Consider the following 8,643-nt stretch of genomic DNA (forward strand, 5'->3'; position numbering starts at 1 on the left):
GCCACGTTTCAGTAAGAGAGAGAGAGAGAGAGAGAGAGAGAGAGAGAGAGAGAGAGAGGGGGGGGGGAGAGATAGTATTAAGAAAACGTGTTTAATCGGAAATTCTTCATAAAAATATACTGTTCTCAGCCGTGTTTAGGTAAAACATAGGCGACCGAGAGCCGTGTTTAGGTAAAACATAGGCGACCGAGAGAGAGAGAGAGAGAGAGAGAGAGAGAGAGAGAGACCTCCCTTTGCCAGAAAATTTACCAAATCAAATAAGACCAATTGAACTATAAATTTCCCATGCAATAGTTCCCTCAGCCAACGAAGTAGGAAGGAGGTTATATTTTACACCTTGTTGTTTGTGTGTGTGTGTTTTAATTGTAGAGTAATGAAACTTGCAGGGATTAACTGTCATATACAAAGCTGGAAATGATTAAATTTAGGAAAGTCAAGGTCACAGTCAAGCAAAATGTCCAATTCATGTTATCAGCCATAAGTTTGGACATCGTTGTCACAGACTTCAAGCTTAGTTCATATTTGTGTATGAAAATCCAAGCCAATTAATATAAGTTAAGGTCAAAGGTGAAGGTCAAAATGTCGAGAAATAAGCTGCTGTGGCGGAGGTCTTCACTCTACCTACTATGAGATTCAGGGCCTCTGTAACACGGTTTTTTCGCAATAATTTTTTATCTATGAATTTCATAAATATAACGCTTCTTCAGAATGCACATTATATCTACACATAAATTTTAACTATATTCAGCATTACGTAGGTTGAATAAATTTGGTACTTATAATGTAAAAGTGACGTTTTTTGAAGACGGGCCAACTTACTCAGAGAAACGGTTTCGAAACGCACTCGTAACGTAACTTATGACTGCATTTCTTCCCCTTTTCTCGATCGATGATTGGCTATACGTAACGACACAAAAGTTAAATAAAGCAAAGCAGTACACCTTTATGAACTCTGAAACCTCTCCAATAATAATTATCATAATGAACAAACCAAACAAATTATGTTGATAAATACAAAAACACTTCGATTATTAGTCTAACTCCCAAAATAAGTTCCCTAAGAAATTACAGTCTACTTTATAGGTCACAATCAGATTGACAAGTGTAGGGAATAGTTGGTAATTTTCAAAACGTAGTAGACAAGCTTGATTTGATAACTGCTACATCCAATGTCAAGCAATTTTTATTTATTGTCTATCTACCTACCTATTTACTGTACAAAAAAAAAAAAAATAGCCGGTACCGTATTTTGGCTTAAACCTTCACCATTATTCATCGTCAGAATGATGACTTCATGAGGCTCCACCCACTTTGGCCTCGTTATAATTCAGTATAACACTCAAGGCTATCATGGGCATTGTTGGATCAGCAAATTTAAATTCTGGCTATAAAGACTCATTTCTCGAGTAGTTGTAAGAAGTGCTAAATGATCCTCAAGGATCCCAGCAGTTGGCCTAAACGTTTAATTCATGTATACTACTGTTGCGGCCCTACTGCTGGAGTAGTATTACTACGCTACCACAGATACCCCACCCACATTTATGTATCGTTCCGCCATTCATAAAGTCTTTGTAATGTTTTTTTTTTTTTTTCCCCACTGTGCAATAAGCCATGGCCTCCTCAGATATTAAGTTTAACATTAGATGATATGTCATTTCATTAAGCTGACAAATTATGGCAACTGGGTATGTTATTGCCGATGTTGAAGCTAAAGATAAAGTATGGTATCATTCCTTCATTGCATTATTATCTTTACTACTATTTGTTTTGCTACATGTAGTCATTATTTTAAGGATAAATGAATTATGTTCACTTTACTTCTATAAATTCCCATTAGATGTACAAATAAAACTCCTAAACTATTCATGATTTATTTGCAAATGCAGTCTGCCCAAAACATAGCCAACATGATATCGGATGATCCGTTGGTCTGATGAAGAGTTTAGTACAAAATTCTTATTTTAACAAAAATAGTTATATAAAGACTCTTTACATACAAATGTCTCTCTTTCTCTCTCTCTCTTGGTGGCATAGTGAATAGTTAATAGAATTGTTCAAAAGCCTGAATGACATTACAAGTATTATAATCATGTTACGCTAAATACAAATCAGACCATAAACATTGGATTTAAACTAGAAACTGAAATGATTACCTATTCAGGCTACAGTAAATATGGCCCACGGGCTTTCTCTTGACTGTATAAAGTTGTAAGTCGTAAGAAAAATGCAGTTTGGCAACCACGGGAGCAATTCCAAATCCTGTTAGCCATTCTTGACTGTTATGTGTTTCAGAGCAGATGGAGCAAGGTGAATGGGTGTCTGGTGGATGGGCGGAGCAAAATTTTGTCAAAAGGTGTTTACATTGCTTACGTAATGAATGTTTTCGACTCTTGGCTCGTTATCACTGCCATAGCGTCGGCTAGATCATTTTTACTCTATAAAAATTAAAAACTATCGGGTTTAGGTTATTGATAATGCTGACAAAATTTGTGTGTGGTTGTAAAATATACATATGTCAACTTTCAGCTACATCCGATGCTTTGATAAGGAGCAAAGTCCAAAAAACCGTGTTACAGAAGCCCTGAATCTCATAGTAGTGCCCTATAGTTAATTGTATGTTTCAATTCGAATATTTCAGAGCTAACTTTTCACAAATCTATCTAGAAATTTATAAGCAACTTTAATTTCCCTATCCGTATCAAATTTGATTGGAGTGGGAACTACATATACACCTTACAGCATCCTGCTTTTCCAACTAAGGTTGTAGCTTAGCAAGTAATGATAGGCCTAATAACGAAATAAATTTCTTAATATGTTGCGATAATAAATCCGACATTTTTCGGCTCCCAATTCCCTCATCGAGGTGATAAACAATGTAACTATCACGAGGTGAAACAGAAGTCTTCTCTAGACATCGAAACTTTACCCTCAACTTCCTCACTGAAGGAAAAATTAGTTTTAATCCCACCTTCGACAAATTTCGCAGATCGCAGATTATTAACGAAGAATTAATTGTAATAAAGACACAATTGAATTACTTAAAACCAATTATACATACACATACCAAGGCACTAACCTAATTTTTGTGGGATAGCCGACATCAAAAAAATGAAATAAAGGGGGACCTTTCTTCTCTCTATGTTCCTCCCAGCCTGACAAGGGACTCAACCGAGTTATAACCAATTTTAATACAGATAAAAGGTGAAGTAATTTGATCACAAAATTGTTTCTCGTTATTATTAATATTTTGGATATAACACTGCAAAATTAAGTTGACAATAACCATTAAATTCATGTAACACTAAAGACGCGTAGATTCTCCGTCTTCCCACCCTTGAGCAAAACTCCGGGTGAACGACCTTTGCTTGACAGATCGAAAAACTGACAATGGTACCAATAGCCCTTCAGGTACGCGTTATGCCATAACTAAATGGGGTGATTACTATTGTCTATCGACTGCATTAGGAACAATTTAACTATTGAAATTGTTTTATTCAAATGAATTTAATTAACGATGGTATTTTTCAAACACAATCACCTTCCCCTCACAATCACCTGCCACTCCCCACACAATCACCTGCCAACGCCCCCCCCCCACCCTCAAACACCCCCCCCCCCCACAATCACCTGACATCACAAACACTCTCTACGATTACGAAATGTACCTTTAAAACTTCTCATAAGTCTTCAAATGTAACTTCGTATAATTAACATCAGCTAAGGCTGTATTGTCCAGAGCAGGTGACACCTTGGTCAAATGGCACTTTTTAAAACTGACAAGTCCTGCGAAGATTCACAGAGACTTAAAATAAATATGTTGTTTAAAGGTTTAAAGGCCGCTCGCGAATGGCAGAGGCAAGGGACAGTGACATGACCCTATCGAGCAGGACAATGCCCTAGAGACTGACCATGTATACATTTATCAGCGCCAAAGCCCCCTCTCCACCCAAGCTAGGACCGAGGGCGGCCAGGCAATGGCTACTGATGACTCAGCAGATAGACCCATAGGCTCCCCCAAACCCACCATCCTTACCTCATAGGGATGGTATGGTTGCAGCGACCAAAGGAACTACCGATTTCGAGCGGGCCTCGAACTCCAGTCTGGCGTTCGCCAGTCAGGGACGTTACCACATCGGCCACCACAACCCTACGCAATTGGTTAACAAAACAACTGAAATGACCCTTCCCTCATATACGCATGCTTTTCAAGTGCTTCGATAATGTGGATTTGACAATTAACAAATTACGCAGTTAAGAAACGCAAAATACTTAAAAGCATACACTTAAAAAACGTAATTTTAAGAGAGAGAGAGAGAGAGAGAGAGAGAGAGAGAGAGAGAGAGAGTATTGTTTAAAAAGAACGTGTTTAATCGGAAATTTTTCATAAAAATATACGGTTCTCGGCCAATTTTAGGTAAAATATTGGCGACCGTAAAAGAGGGAGAGAGAGAGAGAGAGAGAGAGAGAGAGAGAGAGAGAGAGAGATTGTTTAAAAAACTATAAGTTTAATTAGAAATTCTCTGTAAAAAATATACTGTTCTCAGTCGTGTTTCAGTAAAATACAGACAGCTGTAATTTTTACCATACTTTATCATCTTTACGGGTTGGTGACCGTAATAATCACCCCTTTACGTCAATATATCCGTTTTTTAAAACGGTAAATGCCTGGCAACATTTATTCCAGGATTTTTAACATTTCTACGGCAAATATTTAACAGTGTATACTCAAATTCCAAGAGATGTGTTAATTGGAGTGCTGAGATTTAGAGCATTGCACAGTAGGTGGTTGAAATGTGATAATTTTATCGAGAAATAGAGAGGGGGACTTTTCCCTGTCTTTTCTGCATTTCGTCTCGGTAGAGATAGGATTCCCCTGCAGTATAGGACCAGAAAAGCAGTATCCCTTAAAGCGAAAGTGAAATATTTAAGGCCCTCACACCTAATGATTAAACAATACCTTAATAATTATAGTTTTCTTTATCTTGAAGGACTCAAGCTATTGTTTTCAATATACAATTGTAAACGACGTTTACTGATATACAATACGTAACTCATTATTATTATTATTATCCAAGCTAATTGGAAAAGCAAGATGCTCCAATAGGGAAAAGTAGCCCAGTGAGGAAAGGAAATAAGGAAATAAATAACTGAAGAGAACAAATTAACAATAAATCATTCTAAAAAAAAGTAGAGTCAAAAGAGATATGTCATATATAAACTATTAACAACGTCAAAAACAAATATGTCATATATAAACTATAAAAAGACTAATGTCCACCTGGTCAACAAAAAAGCATTTGCTCCAACTTTGAACTTTTGAAGTTCTACTGATTCAACAACCCGATTAGGAAGATCATTCCAAAACTTGGTAATGTCAAAACCAATTAAACGATAAAAACACTAATAGAAGAATTTTATTCTTATGGCAATCAATTTTAAGTTACACCAACTAGCAAAACGACTATAGAGGTGAACACACACCCTTCGCAAAACCTTCGAGGTTTGGCGAAGGAAACAAATTTGCAGTTGCTTTGCAATCAGTTAATAATAGGTCTTTTGTAATTCAAGAATTGATAAATGAGAAATGATTCGATATATCATTATCTGAAACATTGTTAAATTATGTATTAATTAGCGTGGATTTTCGTAAACTCAAATATGAACTAAGTTTGAAGTCTCTGTGACAACGATGTCCAAACTTATGGCTGATTACGTGAATTGGATATTTAACTTGACCTTTGACCTTGACCTTCCAAAATTAATCATTTCCAGTTTTTTACATAACAGTTAATCCTTGCAAGTTTCATAACTCCACGATTAAGATTGTGTCCGGGAAGCTCTTCAAAACAAACACATAACACAAGCGCGCACACAACTGAAAACATAACCTCCTTCCAACTTCGTTGTCGGAGGTAATGACTTCGACCAAGCTAAGGTTACTGAACTTACCCCTTTATACGCACGCTTTCTTCCATATTCCCATCGAGGGGAAGTTATATGGGAGGGGGGGGGGCGGTTCTCTAACTGCTTCGATAATGTTGATTTATGACGCAGTAAGACGCAGAATACATAAGTGCGTATTAAGTATGACAAAACTGATCTTGAAAGGTTCGTAGTGCGTAGGTTGCATTGAGTGATAGGATTAGGGAAGCAGAGAGAGAGAGAGAGAGAGAGAGAGAGAGTGATTGAGTGGCTAAGTGAGAGTGAGTGGGTGGCTAAGTGAGTGAGTGGGTGGCTAAGTGAGTGAGTGGCTAACTGAATGAGAGAGAGAGAGAGAGAGAGAGAGAGAGAGAGAGTGTGAGTGAGTGAGAGTGGGAGTGAGATTGAGAGTGAGTGGTAGTGAGTGAGAGTGATTGGGAGTGGCACAAATGAGAGTGAGTGAGAGTGGCAGTGAATGAGTGGGAGTGGGAGTGGCAGTGAATGAGTGGGAGTGGGAGCGAGAGTGAGTGAGTGGGAGTGAATGAGTGAGAGTGAGTGAGTGAGTGAGTGGGAGTGAGTGAGAGTGAAAGTGAGAGTGAGTGGGAGTGGGAGTAATTGGAAGTGAGTAGGAGTGGGAGTGAGTAGGAGTGGGAGGAAGTGGGAGGGAGAGGGAGTGGGAGGGAGTGGGAGTGAGTGGCGTGAGAGTAGGAGTGGGAGTGGGAGTAGAAGTGGGAATGGGTGGAGTGGGAGTAGGAGTGGGAATGGGAGTAGGAGTGGGAATGGGAGTAGGAGAGAGAGAGAGAGAGAGAGAGAGAGAGAGAGAGAGAGTTTTAAAATTTGAAATTTCAGCTCACTTTGCTAGAAGACACACTAAGCTTAACTGATCACACAGCGAATTGCTAGTTTGTTAAATCCACACTATCGAAGCACTTAGAGCGCTTTAAACAACCAAATATAAATATCTCCACTTACGGAGATAAGAGTCACGAAGGGAATAAAATCAATAACTAGAACGAGCACTCGGTAGAGCGCATACCTTCACCAACGCCACATCACAAGATAGGCAATTGAATTACGCACATTTTGACACTAGTTTCATGCAAATCGGATAAAAATTAACGATAAAACAAAAAGACAGTTTTTACATTCACCTGACCTTGACCTTTGACCCCAATCACTCCCATTTTGAGTTATGAGAATCACAAAAAGCAAATAAATTCACGTCTATCTAAACAAACTCCTGTCCGTCATATTAGTTTCCCAGCAAAACTGGACAAAGGCGTTTTCGCTAACTTGTCCGAGTGAGAGCAACTAAAGGGTCACTATACGCAAGTCAAAAACAGTTCATTATACGCCAATGTACATCGTGGAAGCGTAAATTACCGTCGGGAAAATGACAAAACGCCCTATATACTACAAATTAGCAAATAAAATCACAAAATTCCGAATATTTTAACATCCTTTTCTTACGTGAAAGATTCGTACAATGAATCTCAATACAAAAACATCATTATTACAGTATTTTCTATAATAACCAAACTAAATCTAATCTAAATATAATCTAGATACAATAATATTAAGGGTAACGAAATAGCTAAATATATAAGTGTGGGCGTGACTAACACTTACCCTAAAGACCAACACAATTGTCAACGGAGACGGCTGGAGTGTTTTCAAACCTTTCATACAACTTGCGTAAAAAATAGTTGTTATATTCTAAAGCGTATATTTACCGTGTTAGTAATTCATACTGTGTATGTTATAAATATACAGTCCTGTTTTATATAATTTACGAAGCCTACTCGAATGAGATTATCAGGGTAATGTATATATTTATACTAAATATATGCCATTTGGTTTGTACTATTTCGAACGTCACCTTCAATACATAAACGTAAAAAAATACATTTAAAATTCTGTCCAATATGGCCGGACAATTCCTTGGTGCCTATCGACATAAAAAGTACCATGTTGAGCCCTTTCTCTTAACTGCCAACTACTTATTAGTGGTATTAACACTGCAATTTTGAACACCATTGTCTTCGGTAGCTCAGAATATTCACAATAATCGAAAAGGAAATTTTTTTTTTCACGGAGTAATGGCCGACCAAACCCTTACGAGACATCACCGCCTCAAAGTATTTGTCGAAAATTATTATTCCGGTATTCTCCTGACTATAATCGAACCTCTAACGTTTATATAAAATAAAAACATCGCCCTAATATAAAGAAAAATAGTAAATACGTCGTATTTTTCACCACTAGCTCACCTTGACCACCGTACGTCTTCAGCTCCAGAGGACCAGAACCACAGTGACTTTTTCAGAAGTAGGAAATGATGCTTTGGCCAACCAGAGACCTACACTTTGCCATACTTTTCTTTTGTCGTTTCTTATTGCTGAAAGCTTCGAAATCTGGCAAAAGGCTTTGGAAGCGATTGTCCTATTGGCTGGTGTGATTGGCGCTAATTTTTAGAAATTTTCTTGAAACTATAATTTATTCCATTAGTGTTTACAATTGATTAAATTGTATAATAAAAATGTAAGTTTGTAAATTAATTAATAGAAAAAATCATTACATTCATGAACAATTAACGTGGATAAGAACGAAATATATTATGAAATAAAAATTTGAATAAACGCATCCGTATCCAAAATAAGTTTACGCAAATATAATTATGTAAAAAACACAAAAGTGTATTATATGCAGTACATTTCTTGGATA

At 37.3% G+C, this 8,643-nt stretch overlaps 1 long non-coding RNA gene across 1 annotated transcript in view; it reads right to left on the reverse strand.

The window, feature by feature from the left end:
• LOC137630114 (uncharacterized) overlaps window positions 1–8,242 on the reverse strand; it is a 30,168-nt gene extending 21,926 nt beyond the window's left edge. The window contains exon 1 of the long non-coding RNA XR_011041660.1: window positions 8,190–8,242. This is a non-coding gene — a long non-coding RNA (uncharacterized lncRNA). The remainder of the gene's footprint in view (window positions 1–8,189) is intronic.
• Between the last annotated feature and the right edge of the window lie 401 nt (window positions 8,243–8,643).

This window comes from Palaemon carinicauda, chromosome 38, assembly GCF_036898095.1.
Source record: "Palaemon carinicauda isolate YSFRI2023 chromosome 38, ASM3689809v2, whole genome shotgun sequence".
Taxonomy (NCBI): domain Eukaryota; kingdom Metazoa; phylum Arthropoda; class Malacostraca; order Decapoda; family Palaemonidae; genus Palaemon; species Palaemon carinicauda.